Genomic DNA, 22,932 nt, shown 5'->3' with positions numbered 1-22,932 from the left:
ACTGGTTTGGGTAAACTCTAGTCTACAGGAGTCCTGGACACAGGACGATTTTGGGGACAAAAGGGTGTGGAAGATTCTACTAGAGCTTTATAAAGTTTTATTTTTTTAAGTCTATTATTCTGTAAACTTTTGCAGTAAAGAATCTTACTTATCATATTTAATCAAATGAATCCTAAAGTGAGGTGGCCCTGGAAGGCGTTTTCCCCCCCTTTTAACATATTAACTTTTGGAAATGCTGGTGTAAATCAACACAGTATTCCACCTGGAAATGAATTAAGGTAATGAGGGTGACATCTTTTTTCAAAGTTATTTAAAATGAAGATTCAATTAATAAGAAATATATATTTATTTTTGAAAATTCTGTAGAGAATTTGAAGTAACTATACTGAGAGAAGAGTCAAAAATATACTAAAAAGAAATTTTAGTACATAGCAGATAAGTAACCAAGGATAAAAATCCACAAAACAATAATAATAGCAAAAATAAAAAATAAAAAAATTGATACTTTCAATTAGTTCCAGATTTAGAATAATTTTGGAAAATTTCGAACAGAAAATAATGCAATCATGGACTTCCCTGGTGGTCCAGTGGTTAAGAATCCACCTGCCAATTCAGGAGACTTGGGTTCCATCCCTGGTCTAGGAAGATCCTACATGCCATGGGGCAACTAGACCCTTGAGCCACAACTACTGAGCCTGCGCTCTAGAGCCCATGATCTGCAACTACTGAGCCCACATGCTGCAACTACTGAAGACTGCACACTCTGGGGCCCACATGCTGCAACTACTGAAGCCTGCATGCCTAGAGCCCATGCTCTACAACAAGAGTACCCACTGCAATGAGAAGCCCGAGCACTGCAACACAACGAAGAGTAGCCCCCTCACCACAACTAGAGAAAGCCTGCATGCAGCAGTGAAGACCCAGCACAGCCAAAAACAAAAAAAGAAAGAAAAAAATAATGTAGTCAGGTAAAAAAAAATGTATAATTACCAAACATGTTCTTTAGAAATTCTATGAAAGATGAGATAACATAAACATGAATATCCTCATTATAGTTATGGAAAGTGAGGTAAAACCAGAATTTCAAACTTAAATCCAGTGAGATATTAGGGAAATTAGATTGAGAGTAGTAAATCCATGAAATTTATATTTAACCACAAGGTGAAAGGATAGTTTTTAAAAGCTGCTCTTTAAAAAATCTGATTTTCAGCTACCTAAAATTTTACCAACATGGCTGTGGTGTTTTTAACTTTCTTCATGTATTTATATTTTGCTTTAAAGCTTAGATGAAGAGCAAATAAGTAAGTTAAAAAAAAGCTTGTCATAGATAGGGAATGTATTGTAACACCCAATGGAAAAAAAAAACAAAACTGTGTGTTTATAGAATTCCCAGGTCTCTATATAGCTATCCACAGAATCACTGTTATATTTTTAAACCTCATTCCTGGAAGCACTGCAGATGTCAGATCAATTTAGAATGCCAAACAGTACCTCTGGGAATGACATGGCAGCAACTGAAATACTATTTGGCCAAATTAAAAATGTATGCCAGTGATGCCAAAAATCACAGTAACCTGGCAGGTATGTAGCTATTATTTAACTGTATAATTACTGGTTTCTCTACTGAAAAACTATTTGTTGTTTATGCAGTGAAATGGAGCCCATGATTTAGGCAGAGTCTCTCTTCTGATGTCAGTAGTAACTGGTTGGGGATTGTATCCAATCACAAAATATAATTTCCCAAGCAAACTATTTGGGAAAAACTGTTAACAAATTATATTGTAACTCACTTAGAAACAGAAACAGGAGAATATCAATTTAGGGATTATTTTTGACTATAGATTCTTAATAATCAGAATGATGTTCATATTCTGAACTATTTATAAATTTCTGTACAAACAGATTAGCCTGATCTTAGTGTTTATTGAATTTTTTTAAAATTGTAAATATTTACTCTGTAAGACAACAAATAAGATATTGTTTTTTCAAATAATTTTCTTTGTATGTTCACGGTGCCTAGATCTCTGCTCTCTCACCTGAATGATGGTCTTGTGGTTAATGTTGCCATTTGGAAAGAACTTTGTTTTCATAGTTCTTAAAATTCCAAACTAGCCAAAGTTGCCCAAGTGCCTGGAAATACAACATGTGTTCTTAAATTTAGGAGAGTTCATAATATTTATAAATAGGCTCCTCTGGATTTATGTTATTGTCCTCCTAATGGATAATGCTCAGTGGACTACATTATATTTTAAAGTGGGACAATCTGCTATTTGGAAAGTGCTGGAATTTTTCTATTTCATCATTTAAGGAACAATTTTATGCTAAAGACATTACATCAACCTTATAAATGTATTGTCTTGAAAAAAATTGTATCAGGATATTTTCATATTTGTAAGGTTCAGATGTAATCAAAGAGTCTCATTAATCATATATATAGTGTAAAGAATATTAAATTTGATCTGTGTTTGTGTCTTGCCTTTTCCAGGTAGAGTGTGTTTGGTCAAATCACTTCTCTTCAGTTTAGTTCTTTGATTAATAATATGAGTCCAATAATACCTAAATATGAAATAGTGTTGTTTGTAAATAAATGTAAATAATTATTACATCAACATTACTGTCATCTTTATCATCACCAATTACATCATGATTATCATCAAATTTAATGTAATCGGTGAAGATTCCAGAACTCCCACACTCATAAACATGAAAACAAATCTGAATCCACTATTTATGGGGTTAGAATGCAGAATTCAGAATTAATATATTATCAAGTAGCAAATAAAATTTTGACTATTTTCTATCTATTCTATACTTGTACCTGCCAAAATTTATAAATAGCTAAATTGGACAAATAAAAGAAGATACAGAAAATATAGATTTGGGAGGTGCAAATGCTTAATTCAAGTAAAATAAATTATTGATTGCTTCTAGTCTATTTCATGACCAAGTAGAAATCACAGAAAAGGCTTTGGGCAATCACAAATAAATGAATGCTCTATACTGAATTTTAACGCCCCAAATTATGTTTTGTTGTTGTTGTTGCTGTTGAGGTACGCGGGCCTCTCACTGTTGTGGCCTCTCCCATTGTGGAGCACAGGCTCCGGACACGCAGGCTCAGTGGCCATGGCTCACGGGCCCAGCCGCTCTGCGGCATGTGGGATCTTCCCGGACTGGAGTACGAACCCATGTCCCCTGCATCGGCAGGTGGACTCTCAACCACTGCGCCACCAGGGAAGCCCCTGTTTTTGTTTGTGTGTTTGTTTTGTTTTTTAATAGATCTTTATTGGAATACAATTGCTTCACAATACTGTGTTAGTTTATGTTGTACAACAAAGTGAATCAGCTATGTGAATACATATGTCCCCATATACCTTCCCTCTTGAGCCTCCCTTTCATCCTCCCTATCCCAACCCTCTAGGTCATTGCAAAGCACCGAGCTGATCTCCCTGTGCTATGCTGCTGCTTCCCACTAGCTATTTTATATTCGGTAGTGTATATATGTCAATGCTACTCTCACTTTGCTCCAGCTTCCCCCTCGTATCCCATGTCCTCAAGTCCATTCTCTATGTCTACATCTTTATTCCTGCCCAGCAACTATGTTCATTAGTTCCTTTTTTTTTTTTTTTTTAGATTCCATATGCATGTGTTAGCATATGGTATTTGTTTTTCTCTTTCTGACTTACTTCACTCTGTATGACAGAATATAGGCCCATCCACCTCACTGCAAATAACTCAATTTCACTTCTTTGTATAGCTGAGTAATATTCCATCGTATATATGTGCCACATTTTCTTTATCCATTCATCTGTCGATACACATTTAGATTGCTTCCATGTCCTGGCTATTGTAAATAGTGATGCAATTCACACTGTGGTACATGTCTCTTTTTGAATTATGGTTTTCTCAGGGTATATGCCAAGTAGTGGGGTTGCTGGGTCATATGGTAGTTCTGTTTTTAGTTTTTTAAGGAACCTCCATACTGCTTTCCATAGTGGTTGTATCAATTTACATTCCCACCAACAGTGCAGGAGTGTTCCCTTTTCACCACACCTTTTCCAGCATTCATTGTTTCTAGGTTTTTTGATACTGGCCATTTTGACCAGTGTGAGTTGATACCTCATTGTAGTTTTGATTTGCATTTCTCTAATAATTAGTGATGTTAAGCATCTTTTCATGTGTCTCTTGGCCATCTGTATAGCTTCCTTGTTGAAATGTCTATTTAGGTCTTCTGCCAATTTTTAAACTGGATTGTTTGTTTTAAGTAATGCAGTTATATGTTATAGAACCTAAGAAAGAAACTACATTTGCTAGAGTTATTATATTAATAAATAATGATACAAAAATAATATAAAAATTAGTTTTGATATAAAATATACTTTATGCCATTTGTGCTGGACAATGATAATCTTAGGTAAAATTAGATTATTAAATAATTCAGAAATTCTCTAATTAAATACACAAATGCAAGTGTTTTTGACGGATTCAATGATCAGCATTGTTGAAGGCAAACTTCCAAATCTAGGAAGCAAAACATAACGGTATACACATCTGGCAAATAAAACTGTGTGAATCCTTCATCATTCTTTACCAGATTAATTTTTGCATTGCATATTTTCTGACTTTAACATTCATTTTGTGTGCTTTTGTATAACCATAAGAAACATATAACATGCTAAATTGTAAAATACTAAGCTTGAATGGTCTATGAATAGTCTGGTTGTTCATTCACCCATCCACCCTCTTAGGAAACAAAGATATCTTAGTATCTATTTTCACTTGGCATTGTAAATACAAAACTAGTCACATCTTGGTGTCTCACAGTCCAGATGGTGAGGAAGACTTAAAAATAATGATTGAAATGTAGTATGAAAAGTGTTACTACACACACACACACTCAGAGCATTTATAGTGTTGACAAAGAAAAGTGTGATATCAACTTCCTTAGATAAGGAAGACTTTACAGAGGCAACATCACTTGAACTAGGTTTTTGAAACCTAACAAGGAGATTTCCACACACTTAAGATGGACTTGTTTACTGTAGGAGGGAGAAAAAAACATGTGCAAAGGCAAAGAGGATGAGCATGTGGCCTGAGATTAGTGAGGTGAGACATGATATATGATGAAGAAAAAGGCAGAAACTGATTCATAGAATACTTTGTAATTTCATTTAAGGAATTTGGAGTTTAGACTATGGCTAATATAAGAGCCCTGATGCTAATACAGCATTTGAATAATAAAATCTGACTTTCAGTTTTGAAAATTCATGTAAGAGCAGTAGATCTAATGAACTGAGGGTGTGTCAAGTGGAAGCAGAGAAATGAAGTAGGTTATCATATAGTTTTACAAGACATGGTGAAGACCTAAATTAAGCCAGTGAAGTGAAGATAAACAGGAAAGTGTTGTGACAAAAATGCTAGGATATAGTAATCTATTGCATGTGAAGTCAAACAGTGAGAGAGAATGAAGCCTGCCAGATGGTTCTATGATTTCAGGTTTGGGTATGAAGGCTATATATTTTTTTTTAATCCAAATCAGAAAACTTCTGAAAATGAAAAGGGGTTCTAAAATAAACAAAATTTTATTATGTTAATATTTATTTCTTAATGAATTTGTTGGTTTTTCTATTTTGAATATATAAAATACTTTTATTTAAAACCTATTTTTGTTGGGGGGGGGACTTCCCTGGTGGCACAGTGGTTAAGAATGTGCCTGCCAATGCAGGGGAAATGGGTTCTAGCCTTGGTGTGGGAAGATCCCACATGCTGTGGAGCAGCTAAGCCCGTGTACAACAACTACTAAGCCTACGCTCTAGAGCCTGTCAGTCACAACTACTGAGGCCACATACTGCAACTACTGAAACCCATACACCTAGAGCCCATGCTCCACAACAAGAGTAGCCACCACAATGAGAAGACCATGTACCACAATGAAGAGTAGCCCCCACTCACCACAACTACAGAAAGCCTGGGCACAACAATGAAGACCCAACACAGCCAAAAATAGATAGGTAAATTAAAATAAAATATTTTAAAATAAATTTAAAAAACTATTAAAAAAAAATTTTTGGCCATGCCATGGCATGCATGATCTTATTTCTCCAACCAGGGATAGAACCCACACCCCCTGAAGTGGAAGCATGAAGTCTTAACCACTGGACTGCCAGGGAAGTCCCCTAAAAGCTATTTTTATAAATAAAATTATTTGTGCACATAAATCTATGTATATCAAAGCAAAGCAAAACATTATATAAGTAATACATAAGTAGAAAAATTACATGAGTAGAATTATTATCTTTGGTTCACATTCATGTATTTTAACCAGTTTCTAAAATAACTAGGAATAAATCTAACCAAAAAGGTAAAAGAGTTGTACTCTGAAACCTATAACACATTGATGAAAGACATTGAAGGTGATGCAAACGGATGGAAAGTGTTACCACACTCATGGATTGGAAAAATTAATATTCTTAAAATGACCATACCCTCCAAGACAATCTACAGATTCAGTGCAATCTCTATCAAAATATCAAAGGCATTATTCATGGAACTAGAACAAGTAATTCTAAAATTTGTATGGAAATACAAAAGACCCTGAATAGTAATTTTGAGAATGATGAACAAAGCTGGAGGTATCATGATCCTTGATTTCAAGCTATACAACAAAGTTACAGTAATCAAAACAATGTGGTACTGGCAGAAAAACAGACACATAGACCAATGGAATGGAAGAGAGAGCCCAGGAATTAACCCATGCTTATATGTCAATCTATGACAAAGGAGACAAGAATATACAATGGAGAAAGGCGACCTCTTCAATAAATGATGTTGGAAAACTGGAGAGCTACATGCAAAATAATGAAACTGGACTACTTTCTTACACCATATACAAAAATAAACTCAAAACGGATTAAAGATGTAAATGTTAGACCTGAAACCATAAAACTCCTGGAAGAAAACATAGGCTGTATGCTCTTTGCTATCAGTCTTAGCAATATTTTTTTGGATCTGACTTCTCAGCCAAGGGCAACAAAAACCAAAATAAACAAATGAGACTAAGTCAAATAAAATAGCTTTTGCACAGTAAAGGAAGCTATCAACAAAGCAAAAAGGCAGCCTACTGAATGGGAGAAGATATTTGCAAATATATACCCAATAAGAGTTAATATGCAAAATATACAAAGAACTCATGCAACTCAATATTAAAAAACAAACAATCTGATTAAGAATGGGCAGAGGATTGGAATAGACATTTTTCCCAAGATGACATATCAATGGCCAACAGATACATGAAAAAGTAACACTAATCATCAGGGATATGAGATCAAAACCATGATGAGCTATCACCTAACACCTGTCAGAATGGCTATCCTAAAAAGACAATAAATGACAAGTGTCAGTTAGGATATGGAGAAAAGGGAACCCTCATGCACTGGTGGGAATGTAAATTGGTGCATCACTATGGAAAACAGTATAGAGTTTCCTCCAAAAATTAAAAGCAGACCTGCCATGTGATCCAGCAATTTCACTTCTGGGTGTTTACCTGAAGAAAAGAAAAATGCTAATTCAAAAAGATATACGCGGACTTCCCTGGTAGTGCAGTGGTTAAGAATCGACCTGCCAATGCAGGAGACGTGGGTTCAATCCCTTGTCTGGGAAGATCCCACATGCCACAGAGCAATGAAGCCCATGGACCACAACTACTGAGCCTGCGCTCTAGAGCCAATGAGTCACAACTACTGAGCCCACACACTGCAACTACTGAAGCCCGCACAGTCTAGGACCTGAGTGCCACAACTACTGTGCCCATGTGCTGCAACTACTAAAACCCATGTGCCTAGACCCTGTGCTCCACAACAAGAGAAGCCACCATAATGTGAAACCTGTGCACTGCAAAGAAGAGTAGCCCCACTCACCACAACTAGAGAAAGCCCATGTGCAACAAAGACCGAACACATCCAAAACATTTTAAAAAAAGATATATGTGCTACAATGTTCATTGCAGCATTATTTACAATAGACAAAATACGGAAGGAAACTAAGAGTCCATAAATGGATGAATGGAAAGTGTCCATAAATGGAATGAAGGTATTATGCTAAGTGAAGTAAGTCAGACAGAGAAAGACAAATACTGTATGATCTCACTTATATGTAGAATCTAAAAAACAAAACAATACAAAAACAACATGAAAACAGACTCATAGATACAGAAAACAAACAGGTGAATGCCAGAGAGGAGGAAGATGGGGGTGAGATGGGTGAAGGAAATTAAGAAGTATGAATCTCCTCATAAAATAAATAAGCCTCAGAAACATAATATACAGCATAAGGAATAAAACAAATAGAAAAAATCAGTTTCTTAGCTATATTTGTCTCTCAAATCATGTCGCTGAAGACTATTATTTTGTGTTCAGATAAGTTTTTAAAAAATGAAATTGCTTGCAATATTTTTCAATGTTGTGTTTTATGGTTAATAAATTTGAAGTAGTTGACTGTTTTTATTGTTAACATTCTATAGGTCATAAATATTTTTAATTGAGAAAATTTAATTCTGCTAAATAAATGGTAGTTTCATTCCACTTTTTTATTGAAACATGTAAAAATTTTAGTCCAAGGGTTTTTTACCAACAGTATCTTTTTACTTTTATTCATAGTAACTTTCTTCAACAATTATTTTTACATTACAAAATTCATCAAATAAGATGTCTTCATGATTTTTTCAGTGTCTTTTCAAACTTAGATGCAGCAGAAAACAAAGGCCATCTCAATTTTATTCTAATCTATTACAGACTATTAATTTATTCAATTTTAAAAAAGGAGAATTTTAAAAGTTATTCTTCGAACACAAGTTATTCTACAGCTCAACTGTAGATTTTCAAAAATAATTTATGTACCTGTTTGAGCTCTCACCTGTTTTTCCAAGTTCTTTTATTTTGGTTTGTTTCTGTGTGAAAAAAGTTTTATTCTTTACATTTCTAAATGTTAGTCTCAATAGTTTCAATTATCTGAAAGCCTGAGAGTTGACACTTTTTGACAATTTAGAAAGATTTCCAACAAAACAAGTTTGAAAAAATTAATCAAAATCTATAAAACCCTTTCACTGCATAGTTTAATATCATTTTAAGACAGTTAGATTGGTTTACTACATTGTTTTTAAAAGGCTTAAATACTTCTATATATTTATTGATCATGGATATCAGAGAGAGAGTGTAAAAACCTCTTAGTGTGTAAAATGTGTTTGTATATTTACAGAAGCAATAGTATACTGATTGATATATTAGATTGGTAAAGTATTACAGATTGTTTGGATATAATTATTAATTTTATGTGTATACCACCAATTCCAAATATACTTATTCTCCATATATTTCTTTTTAAAAATATATATTTTATTTTATTATTATTTTTAAATTTTATTTATTTATTTATTTTTGGTTGTGTTGGGTCTTCATTGCTGCACGCGGGCTTTCTCTAGTTGCGGTGAACAGGGCTCCTCTTCTTTGCAGTGTGTGGGCTTCTTATTGTGGTGGCTTATCATTTTTGTGGAGCCCAGGCCCTAGGCACAGGCTTCAGTAATTGTGGCACGTGGGCTCAGTGTTGTGGCACACTGAACATCCACAGCACGTGGGATCTTCCTGGACCAGGGATCAAACCCACGTTCTTTGTATTGGCAGGTGGATTCTTAACCACTGTGCCACCAGGGAAGTCCGTATTTTCCATATATTTCTTAATTCAAAAAGATTATTATCTTTACTATGACTTTGTGATCTAAAACTTTTATATTTCGATCTCCCTAAAAGCATGTAATTTTAATCTTCAAGATTGAATTTTTAACTATTTTAGAATCATAATCACAGTAATCTCAGGTGTTTCACCATAGCATAATAAAGTTCCAAAAGCTTTCCTTAGAGTCCACGAATTAGTTGAAAACATAACTTTTATTGGAATTAATCTAACTGGCTTTCTATTTGAAGCAACTGTTGAGATTAAATTAAACCTCACATTACTTACGATTTGCAAATTTCTTCTTTGGGAAGGAAATAGAGCCAATCCATGAACAGTTGTTACTATAATTTTTTGTGTATACACAAGAAAAGTTGAGATTAAAAATGAGTGAAAATAACTTAGAATAGTCATTTAATCTAAATGAAAAGAGAGTAAGTTCACTTTCTACAGCTATATTAATTAAATCAAGATCTAGTAGCATATTTATCTTTGCTTTTAAAATTTATTATTATTATTTTTATTGAAGTATAATTGATTTTCAATATTAGATAGTACATTGTACAGCATAGTAATTCAAATTTATTTTTTTAATTTTCTTTTTAAAATTTTAAATTAACTGCCATTTCTTCTACAGATTTCTGATTTGATTTTCATATGGACTGTGATATCACTGTGACCCCACATATGGTGGAGGATAAATGTCAACAAATATTTTGTGCAATTCATAACAACTTTTATTAGTAGATTTTTTTACACCTATCTTGGGTTTTAAATATCTTGGTTCTTTGTTGCTACAAGTTTACTGCAAAATGAAAATTCCAGCAATCAGTGAAATAATTAGTTGTAAATATTTAGGATAAAATATATGACAATAAGCACAATAGCAAGGGTGTGAAGGCTACTATAAACTCTGACAGGACCCCTCAGCCTTCATTTCCTACATATATTTCATGTACACTTAACCTCTACCTTCCCACATTTCATACGACCCCCACTAATTGGAGGTTTAACAATTTTGTGAAACTTACAGGCCATGGGCCAGTCCAAGGACAACTGGCTGCAACACCAAATGGTGCAAGGGCAATAGCATCAAATACTTGCTCTGCCACCACTTGAAACTAAAAGGAGGTACCCGTCTGTGTTGTTTGTGACTGAGAACACTTTGTTTTATCATACATACTGTATTATGTGTAGTCCCCTTGTCTCTGGAAAGGATCAGGAAAAGATAGAAATGTTACGACTAGTCTTATTTTTTCCCACCAGATTATTACATGTTAAAGGGAATATTCTATTTACTTAATTCATTCTCACACACTATGAGATGATGCCATAGCCAAACCTGGAAGCCAAAAGGTCGAGGTTTACAACACCCAAATTATTTTAAGACAATTATTAATAATAAGACTTCTTAAAAATGAAAAAGATCTTGAAAACTTGGGACAAGTGCTAAATTGAATGGGACACAGGAACAACAAGATAAACTAGTGCTGTCTTAAGCTAACCAATAGGTAAAGTCACCCTGGATATAGGTGACTGGTCCATTAACTGATTTGGAAGGAAGAGATAATTTGAGTTTCGATGATGAGTTCAACTTGAGCATGATCAGTTTTGATAACTGTGGTACATCTGGGTGGCAAAGCCCAGAAGATACCTGGAAATATTACTTTGGAGTACAGGAGAGTAGTAAAAGACAAATACAAATTTGGAAGTTTTCAGCATGTGGGTAGTAGCTGAAACCATACGAGATGAAAAATTATATAAGACACTTTCAACACTAATATTTGTAGAACATTTCATTGGCAGTTTCTGGAAATAAGACCAATAGCCTTTGTCTAGACATTAACAACAAAGGAGTGAATGTAATGTCATTACATTACTCTAAATAACTTGTGTGTTAGTTTCCTGTAACTGCTCTAACACTTTACCACAAACTTGGTGGTTTAAAACAACAGAAACTTATTTTCTCACAGTTCTGGATGCCAGAAGTACACAATAAGTATCACTGGGCCTAAATCAGGGTGTTATCATAGCAACAGTTCCTCTGGAGGCTGTAGGAGATAATTTGCTCCTTGCCTCTTCCAGGAGCTCTTCTGGGTGCTGATATTCTTTGGCACGTGGCCACATCACTCCAGTCTCTGCTTCTGTCATCACATTGTTTATTTTTCTTCTTCCTCTGTGGTAAAATCTCCCTCTGCTTCCTACTTATAAGGATATATGTGATTGTATTTAAAGCCTACTCTGATAATCCAAGAAAATCTCCCTATCTCAAGATCTTTAATTTAATTACATCTATAAAGTCCCTTGTTGATATATAAGGTAACATTCACAGATTCCAAAGATTAGGTTATGGATATCTTTTTTTTTTCCCATTGGGAGGTGGGAAGCTGCTATTAGCAGTCTACCATAACTGGCATCTATCTAATCAACATCAATGTGTAGATTTTTCATCATCTCTATCATCATCCCTGAATTTGGAAGACTTTGTAAAAAAAAAAAAGTAATATGAAATATCTCATCGTTTTTTATTGATTACAAGTTGAAAAGACATTCTAGATATATTGTATTAAACAAAATATGTTTAAAATAATTTTACTTATTTTTTTTCAATATGGCTATTAGGAAATTTAAAATTGCATGTGAAGTTAACATTACATTTCTATTAGCACTGGTCTAGAATGTGTGTGAGTTTAAATCTCTTAATTTTATAGATAAGTTGCTATTTTCTTACAAATAAATAATTACAGTTTCTGAAAACTGCACACCAAGTTAATTAAATTGCTCAGTTTTATTTTATAAGTGTACTTTATTGCAGTCCATATTTATTCAAACTGTTTACTGATGCTTTTCTCTATTTCACAGCAACAAACCAACAGGACTTCGGGTGAAAATCACTAACCACCATATGCTCCTCCAGCCTCCTTTAACTCCTAATTCTAGGAGCCTAAGAACTAAAGAAAACCACAAAGAGCCACAGTCACCACTCCCAGCCCTGATTGAAGCATCTCACAAAAGCAGTCTCACATGGTGAGTGCCAGATGGATGGACAATCTCCTAGAACTAAAAGGAAATAAGGTAATTTTGAGGAACTTGACATTTTCTTTTAAAAGAGGTCATATTCTAAAGGGTGAAATGTGATGAGGAAATAAGGGGAAAATGTTTATGATGGGGAGGGATCCAAGGGAAACTTGTAGGTGGAAGAGTGTTCCCGGAAAGGAGGTTTGAGATTTGAAGAGACCTGTGTGTAGGTCTGGAGAAGAGTTGGAGAGGAGTGGTCAGAGGAGAAAATCCAGGAGGTTCTGATGAGTAAAGTCCTGAGAGGGAGAAAAAGGAAAGACACTACTATTTATCAAGACCATACTGTGTGCAGGGTAACTTCATATTTTATTCTAAATTTATTTATAATATTCATTTTTGAATGAAAAAAATTTGAGGTACAGAAAGATGAAATGATTTTCCCAAGGTCATACAGCTATTAAATATCAAGGGCAAATTTAGGATCCATCAATTAGTGGGTGGAGATTCTTTCAGAGTATTAAAACCTTATTAAATGGTGAATAGGCAAGGGTGGAAACATGGCAAGTGACTTGAGAAAATTTGGATAATTTCAATGATAGGAGTCTGTGTTTGATTGGAGTTGGGGAGAGAAAAAGCAGACCATGGAAGTGTGTGTACTTGGAACTATTTGTGGCAGCTGTGAGAACATACCACATCCAGAGGACTCAGAAGAAATGGGACATTGGTTGACCTTTTAACTAGTCAAAGTTTTGAACTTGACTGGTTTCCTGGCATCCCACTATATTTCTAGTAAGCATAGACCTCTGCATTTTTAGATAAGTGCCTCTAAGAAATGAAAGCATAGTTAAACTTCAGCTCACACATCTGAAATAAACACAGTGAAAAGACCAGTTCAAGTTTTAGTTCACTGTAAAATTGAAGGTATTAAAAGGACTATTGTAGCTCATAAGTAGGTGACTTAAAGGTACCATGACATCATATCAGCCTCCAGAGTTCCCAATGATGTACTTCTCAACTTATGCTATTCTCTTTAGAAATCATTTCATTTTCATTTCACCCAGACCCTTCAAGGGCTCAACACCTTTTCTTCAGATATCAGCATTATCCTCGTTTCAGTGGACTCTTATCCTTGGGCTGTGAGATAAATTATTTTATTGATGCCCTTCCCTGGCACACTGTTGGTCTCTAATCACTTAAGCATTCAATCTGTAAATAGATGGCAGAGTAGCTGCTGGAGATGAGTAGGGAGAAGAAAATCCTACACACTAACAGACTTGGCCCAGCATAAATTTACAAAATCCAAATATAGCTTTCATCCTTGCTGGTCTTTGGCAGCCTCCTTTAATTAACTGCTTGGGGTTGTCTGTATTCTGATTTCTCAATATCCTTCTTTACTTGTAGCTGTTAATCTTGCCTCTCATTTGGCCAAGATCAAGCACTTGACCCAGGCTCCCTCATTTCACTTCATTTCAATAGATCAGTGTCTTTACATACAGATCATTTCATCATTCCCCAAAGTCTGAGGAAAAGAAAACATTTTAAAGCAAATATCTTTAAGCTCTAGTTCAGATCCCTTTTTGTTTTCTTAAAAATGTAATTGTCAGTATTTACTTTTCTTCTTGTATCTTTCTCTCCTGTCTATTTACTCTTTTTTATGTGCTGATCATATAAGGTTAACATTTTTTTTAAGTTTTGGTAAATCAACAGGAGAAATAACATGTCATTATTCTTTAAATTGACTTTGAATTATGTGATTGAAAATTTAAATATTTAGCAGTCATTTCATTTCCTACCCAATGAATTGTCTTTTGAATATTTATGTCCCTATATCTATTGTTCATTTAGTATAAATTTTGCAATGGCATTTAAACTTGTTTATGAATTAATGTTAAGCATTTACCAGCTTTATGACAAATATGTTTCTGTTTGTTACATCTTACTAATGTCTAAGAAATGGTAAAAATTGCAAAGGTTTAATTTTGTGCATCACATTAGTCACTCTTTCCCTTTGTGATATCTTCAAATGTTTCTGTACTTAGAATGTTAGTTTTCTATATTTCAGATTAATATTTACTTAAATATTCTTATATTTCTATGTTTATTACTTTAAAGTTTTGAATTCATGTAGAATTATTTTACTCTTTCTTATAATACCAATTTATCATAGGTCATGAAAAGAGCAAATCATCTTTAACTTGTCCAGCTTAATTCATACTCCACATCACTAATTTAGAAGGTACAATTTTCCAAAATTAAATCATATTTGACAAGCTTACTGATCCATTCTGTTAGACAATAAACATAGTAAAGATAAGAATCATGTCATATTTATGTGCAGGCAGTATAATCCTTAATGTATTAATTTCATACTATGTATGTTACATGATGGGCTTTCAATAAATGTTTGCTGAATTGGATTACAAAATTGGGTTATCGCATTAGGTCAATGTCATGGTAATTATTTTTATTAATGATTTCCAGGGTCTTCTTGAAACTATGTTTTTAACCAAGTCAACTTATATATCATTCCTTCTATATTCTTTCTTATTTCTATCCAGACCATGTTGGCATAGCCTCCTCTTTGTTTCTCATTCTAGAACTTAACTGCCTGATTTCAAAGGGCATGTATTTGCCCAGTGATGCTGCTTGTGTCTGACACTTTGGACAACCACCCATCTTCAGTCTCTAAGACTCCCTATCTGCATGAGTTTTTTTAAGGGATGGACCTTATCCATTAATAAATATGGCAGCCATCACTTTCCCCCAAATCCCTACACTTTAGACTTTCTGATACTATCTGCAGTAAGAACACAAAGATTTAGCTGCTTAGTTAGTTGTTTATTGACCATATATTTTATTGTATGAAAATCATTTTCAATAGTGCTAGCTCTAGCAAAGACCAGAAGGATTCAGAGATTCCTAATTGGAAATTATTAAGCAGACTGTGTTTGCTAAGCAATGGAACTCCATAGTTTATACATTGTATAAACAAATAAAGGAAATAAAAGAATGGCAATGGAAGAAAAACAGGTACATTTTTCTGGTATTTTTCTTAATATTGGAAAAGAGCTTCCTATGTAGTCAGATGATCAAACTGTCTTAGAGGATATAGACTGAGTTTATAATTTAAAACTTCTTAAAGCAGATATAGAAGATAGAGAGGAGGGACAGTCAGAGATGAATGCAAGAAACTAAGCAAGAAAATAATATAAAGATCTTGATAGAATAAAATTAAGCACCTAGAGTTTATTGCCTTCTATATATTTTTTTAAAGAAATAGATTTGAAGAAGAAGAAACAGGTGTACATGTTGTCTTAAGACTGGTGAGAAGAAAACTAATGAGTCAGAGACTAAAACTATGTGGTTAAGCCATAAAACAAGATTTATAGCAAGAACTGGGAATGTGAGACTTCACGGTTTTGCCTGAGGCCACCTCTATTCATCTTCATCCATACATCAGGCAAATACAAGTAATGTAGAAGTATTTCCTGCCTTGTATAACTCCATAGGTTCACATGTTTTATGAAATATATCATAATTATTTTTCTTTTCTTCTTTTTTTAACGTTTTTATTGGAGTATAATTGCTTTACAATGGTGTGGTAGTTTCTGCATTATAACAAAGTGAACCAGTTATACATATACATATATTCCCATATCTCTTCCCTCTTGCATCTCCCTCCCTCCAACCCTCCCTATCCCAACCTTCTAGCTGGTCACAAAGCACAGAGCTGCTCTCCCTGTGCTATGCAACTGCTTCCCACTAGCTATCTATTTTGCATTTGATAGTGTATATATGTCCATATATACACTACCACTCTCTCACTTTGTCCCAGTTTACCCTTCCCCCGTCCCATGTCCTCAAGTCCATTCTCTAGTAGGTCTGTGTCTTTATTCCCGTCTTGCCCTTAGGTTCTTCATGACCTTTTTTTTTTTTTTTTTTTTAGATTCTCTCTCTCTCTCTCTCTCTCTCTCTCTATATATATATATATATATATATATACACATATATATATGTATATATATGTATGTATATATGTACATATGTATACATATAGACTATATATGTGTATATATATATATATATATATATATATATATGTCTTAGCATACGGTATTTGTTTTTCTCTTTCTGACTTACTTCACTCTGTATGACAGACTTTAGGTCCATCCACCTCACTACAAAATCTCAATTTCGTTTCTTTTTATGGCTGAGTAATATTCCATTGTATATATGTATCACATCTTCTTTATCCATTCAACTGTCAATGGACACTTAGGTTGCTTCCACATCCTGGCTATTGTAAATAGAGATGCAATGAACATTGTGGTACATGACTCTTTTTGAATTGCAGTTTTCTCAGGGTATATGCCCAGTAGTGGGATTGCTGGGTCGTATGGTAGTTTTATTTTTAAGTTTTTAAGGAACCTCCATACTGTTCTTCATAGTGGCTGTATCAATTTACTTACTACCAACAGTGCATGAGGGTTCCCATTTCTCCACAGTCTCTCCAGAATTTATTGTTTGTAGATTTTTTGATGATGGCCATTCTGACTGGTGTGAGATGATATCTCATTGTAGTTTTGATTTGTATTTCTCTAATGATTAATGATGTTGAGCATTCTTTTACGTGTTCATTGGCAATCTGTGTATCTTCTTTGGAGAAATGTCTATTTAGGTCTTCTGCCCATTTTTGGATTGAGTTGTTTGTTTTTTTGATATTGAGCTGCATGAGCTGCTTGTAAATTTTGGAGATTAATCTTTTGTCAGTTGCTCCATTTGTAAATATTTTCTCCGATTCTGTGAGTTGCATTTTTACAGTTAGTATCTTTTAATGAAAATTTTTTTTAAGTTTCATGAAGTCTAATTTGTCTATTTTTTCTTTTGTTGCCTATGCCTTTGGTATCAAGAAATCATTGCCAATCCCATGTCATGAAGCTTCTGTACTGTGTTTTCTTCTAAGAGTTTTACAGTTTTTCATTTTACATTTAAGTCATTGATTCATTTTGAATTAATTTTTGTATATGATGTTAGATAAGGGTCCAACTTCATTTTTTTGCATGTGGATATCCAGTTTTCCCAACACTGTTTGTTGAAAAGACTATCCTTTTCCTATTGAATCATCTTGGCACCTTGTCAAAAGTCATTTTACCATTTATATGAGGGTATATTTCTGGGATTCTCTATTCTATTTCATTGATCTATATGGCTGTCTTTATGCTAGTACCACATTGTCTTAATTACTATAACTTTGTTGTAAATTTTGATATGAGGAAGTGTGAGTCCTCCAAGTTTTTTTTTCTTTTTCAAGATTGCTATGACTATTCAGAATCCCTTGAGATTCCACATGAGTTTTAGGATTGTCTTTTCTATTTCTTAAGAAAAACGTCATTGGGATTTTGATAGGAATTGCATGAATCTGTACAGCACTTTGTGTAGTATTGACATCTTAAAACTATTTTCTTCCAATCCATTAACTTGGAATATGTTTCCATTTGTTTGTATTTTCTTCACTTTTTTTCAGCAATGCTTTGTAGTTTTTATTTTACAAGTCTTTCACTTCTTGCTTAAGTTAATTTCTAAGTATTTTGTTCTTTTTGATCCTATTATAAAGGGGATTGTTCTCATAATTTCTTTTTCAGATTGTTCACTGTTAGTGTATAAAAATGCAACTGATTTTTAGGGTTGACTTTATAGCTTGTTGAAATTATTTATTAGTTCTAATAGTTTTTAATGGAATCATTAGGATTTTCTATGTAGAAGGTGTTATCATATATGAACAAAAATCATTTTACTTCTTTCCAATTTGCATGCCTTTTATTTTTTATTTATTTATAAATAATTTATTTATTGCCTAATTGCTCTGGCTAGAACTTCCAGTATTATGTTGAAGAAATGGCATGAGTAGGCATTCTTGCCTTGATATTGATCTTTGAAGAAAAGTTTTAAGTTTTTCACAGTTGGGTATGATGTTAGCTGTGGTTTCCTATATGGCTTCTATTATATTGAGGTAGTTTTTTTCTATTCCTGGTCTGTTGAGTGTTTTTATCAGGAAAGGGTGTTAAAATTTGTCAAATTTTTTTCTGCATCCACTGAGAAGGTCATATGTTATTTTTCCTTCATTCTGTTAATGTGGTGTATTACATTGATTTTCAAATGTGGAACCATCCTTGCATTACAAGAATAAATCGCACTTGATGGTGTTTAATATTTAATATGCTGCTGAATTTGGTTTGCTAGTATTTTGTTGAGGACTTTTGCATCCATGTTCATAAGGGATATTGGTCTACACTTCTTTTGTCTTGTAGTGTCTTTGCCTGGCTTTGGCATCAGGGTAATGCTGGCCTTAAGTGTTTGGTAGAATTCACCAGTGAAGTCATTTGATCCTGGGGGTGGGGGAGGGGGTTTGTTTGTTTTTTCAGGAGATTTTTTTATTATGATTCAATCTCCTTATTAGTTTTAGGTCCATTTGGATTTTCTATCTATTTGTGAGTTAAATCTTGGTAGGTTTTGTGTTTCTAGGAATTTGTTTCATCTAAGTTATCCAATTTGTTAGCATACAATTTCTGATGGTACTCTCTTATAATCCTTTTTATTTCTGCAGAGTTGGTAGCACTGTCCCTACTTTCATTTTTTATTTTAGTATTTTGAATGGTCTTTCTCTCTCTTTTTTTTAATCCACCTAACTAAAAGTTTGCCAATTTTGTTGGTCTTTTCAAAGAACAAACTGTTGATTTCATTGATTTTTCTCTATTGTTTTATTCTCTCTATTGTTTTTCTCAGCTTTAATCTTTATTATTTTCTTCTCCCTGCTAGCTTTGGATTTAGTTTGTTCTCCTCTTTCTTGTTCTTTAAGCATAAAGTTTTGAGACCTTTCTTGGTTTTTCTTTCTTTTTCTATATTATATTTTATTTTTTATTTCATCTGTACTGAAGTATAATTGACATAAAAAATTATAATATATTTAAAGTGTATGTTGTGGGGATTTGATATACATACACATTGTGAAAGGAGTCCCTCCATCTAGTTAATTAACACATCACCATCTCACTTATTTACTTATTTTTTGTGTGTATGAGAACATTTAAGTTCTACTCTTTTACCAAATATCAATTATTTAATACAGTGTTATCAACCATAGTTACCATAGTTTACATTAGCTCTTAAGACCTTATTCACCTTATAGCTGAAAGTTTGTACCCTTTATCAACCTCTCCCTATTTATTTCACCCCTTCTTTCTTATTTTTTAATGTAAATGTTTATAACTATAAAATTTCTCCTTAGCATTGTTTTCACTGTGTCCTACCAAGTTTTAGTATGTTGTGTTTTTGCTTTCATTTGTTCCTAAGTATTTTCTAATTTCTCTTGTGATTTCTTTATTGATCTATTGATAGTTTGAGTAGTATTTTTTTAATTTTTATAATACAAATCTGTGAATTTTCTAGTTTTACTTCAATTGTTGATTTTTAACTTCATCCTATTGTGTTCAGAGAAGGTACATTATATGCTATGTCTTTTTAAACCTATTGAGAATCTGTGCCCTAACATATATTCTATCCTGGAAAACATTCCATGTACACTTGAGAAGAATATGTATGCTATTGTTGTTGTTGGGTAGACTGTTCTGTATATGTACGTTGTATCTAGTTGGTTTATTGTATTGTTTAAGTCTTCTGTCTCTTATCTTCTGTCTGGTTATTTTATCCATTATTGAGGGTGAAGTATTGAAATCTCTAACTATTATTGTATAGTTGTCTATTTCTCCCTTTAGTTCTGTCAGTTTTGGCTTCATATATTTTGATGGTATGTTATTAGGTGTGTAAATGTTTATAATTTCTATTTCTTCTTGCTTTATTGAACATTTTATTAATATATATTATGCATCTTTGTCTCTTGTAAGCTTTTTGATTTAAATTCTATTTTATCTTATATTAACATAGCCACTTCTGCTTTGGTTATTTTTGCAATGGAATATATTTTTCCATCCTTTAACTTTCATTCTATCTGTGTCTTTGGATCTAAAGTGAGTCTCTTGTAGACAGTATATAGTTTGCTCATATGTTTTTATACATTCTGTTCATCTTTGGGTTTCAATTACAGAGTTTAATCCATTTACTTTTAAAGTAATTACTGATAAGGAAAGACTTACTTCTGTCATTGTGCTATTTGTTTTCTATATGTCTAATAGCTTTTTGTCCCTCATTTCCTGCATTACCATATTCTTTGTGTTTAGTTGATTTTTTTGTAATGAAAATGTTTCAATTTCTTTATCATTTTTTGTGTTTTTCTATAGCAATTTTCTTTATTGTTACTATGTGAAATACTTTAACATCCTAAAATTACAACAGTCTAATTTGAATTTATACCAGCCTAACTTCAATAACATACAAAAACTCTGGTACTTGGTAGCTCTTTCCTACTCCTTTTAGTCGCCAATATCACAAAATTACATCTTTATTAATTGTGTGTCTACAAGACAAACTAAGAATTCTTTTAAATACATTAATTTTTTAGGTTACGTTGAAAATAAAATATGGAGTTACAAACCAAAATTATAATACTAGATTTTATTCTAATAACTGGATTTTTTATATTAGTCTTTTAAATTATGGATAAAACAAAAAGTGCAGTTTCAAACCATTACTACAATACTACTAGCTTTTATAATTGCCCAGGTATTTACATTTATTGAGATCTTTATTTCTTAATATGGTTTTTCATTTCTGTCTAGTGTCTTTTCATTTCACCGTGCAGGGCTCTTTTGAGCATTTCTTGCAAGGCAAGTCTAGTAGTAATGAACTCCCTCAGCTTTTGTGTATATAGGAATATCTTAATTTCTTCTTCACTCTTGCAGGACAGTTTACCAGATATAGGATATTTGGGTAGACATTTTGTTGTTGTTTTTTGTTTGTTTGTTTTTGTACTAACAGTTTGAATATACTGAGCCACTGTCTTCTTGCCTCTAAAGTTTTTGATGAAAAAACTACTCATATCTTATTAAGGATCCCTCACATGTGATGAGTTAGTAACCTCCCTCTTGTTGCTTTCAAGATTCTCTCTTTGTCTTTGGAAAGTTCATTATAATGTGTCTTTATGTGGGTCTCACTGAGTTCATTTTGCTTGTAGTTTATTGAGCTTCTTGGATGTTTTTATTTATGTCTTCTCTCAAGTTTGGGAAGTTTTCAACTATTATTTGTTCAATTATTCTCTATGTTCTTTTCTCTCTTCTTTTCCTGGGACTCCCACAATGTATATGTTGGTCCATGTGTTGGTATCCCAAAGGTCTCTTAGGCTTCTTATTTTTTTACTTCTTTCTTTTTTCCTTTCTATTCCTCAGACTCAATAATTTCCATCCATTGTCTTATCTTCAAGCTTACTCTTATTTATTTATTTATTTATTTTTGCTTGCTCACATCTGCCTTTGAATCCCTCTAGTGAATTTTTCATTTCAGTTATTGTACTTCTTAGCTCTAGAATTTCTTTTTGGTTACTCTTTGGGTTTTCTGTCTTTTGATATTTCTTTTTTCATGCATCATTTTCTTGACTTTCTCTACATGTTCCTTTGTTCTTTCAAAAATTTTAAGGTAATTGTTTTAAAGTCTCTGTCTAGTAGATTTGCCATCAAGTCTTTTTCAGAGATAGTTTCTGTTTTTCTTTTTTCTTTTCTTTTGAATGGACAATACTTTTAAGTCTTTTTGTATGCTATGTGATTTGTTGTTGTTGAAAAGTGGACATTTAAATCTGATAATGTGGTAACTCTGGAAATCAGATTTCCCCACTTCCTGGGGATTTGCTGGTTTGTGGTTTTGTTTTTGCTTTATTCTATAACCTGTCTCTGTGATGAGAATCACCCTGAGGTAGAAAAGTAAGATCTTCTCAAGTTTTTTTTCTGAGCCTGTGCCTTTACTCCAGGTATGCTCAGTCACTTTCTAATTTATCCCATTTATGCAGTTGCTTTTGAATGTCATAGGTTTTATGACTGGTCTCACAAAGGAAAAATAAAATGAAGGGGAGAAAAAGGGCACCAACCCTATAAGTCTCCTGTAAGTCAATTTAGCCTGAGGGGGAGGGACTTTCAAGAATGTGGGGAACTGCAACGATGGCCACCTGACTCTTTGTCTGTATCTCTGAACATAAAGGCAGCAATCAGCGACCAGAACAGAGATCCCCAATATTGAGAGGAGAGTCCTTTT

Source organism: Hyperoodon ampullatus (assembly GCF_949752795.1).
Source record: "Hyperoodon ampullatus genome assembly, chromosome: 5".
NCBI lineage: Eukaryota > Metazoa > Chordata > Mammalia > Artiodactyla > Ziphiidae > Hyperoodon > Hyperoodon ampullatus.
The sequence above is the reverse complement of the archived record's forward strand: the minus strand, read 5'-3'. Positions refer to the sequence as shown.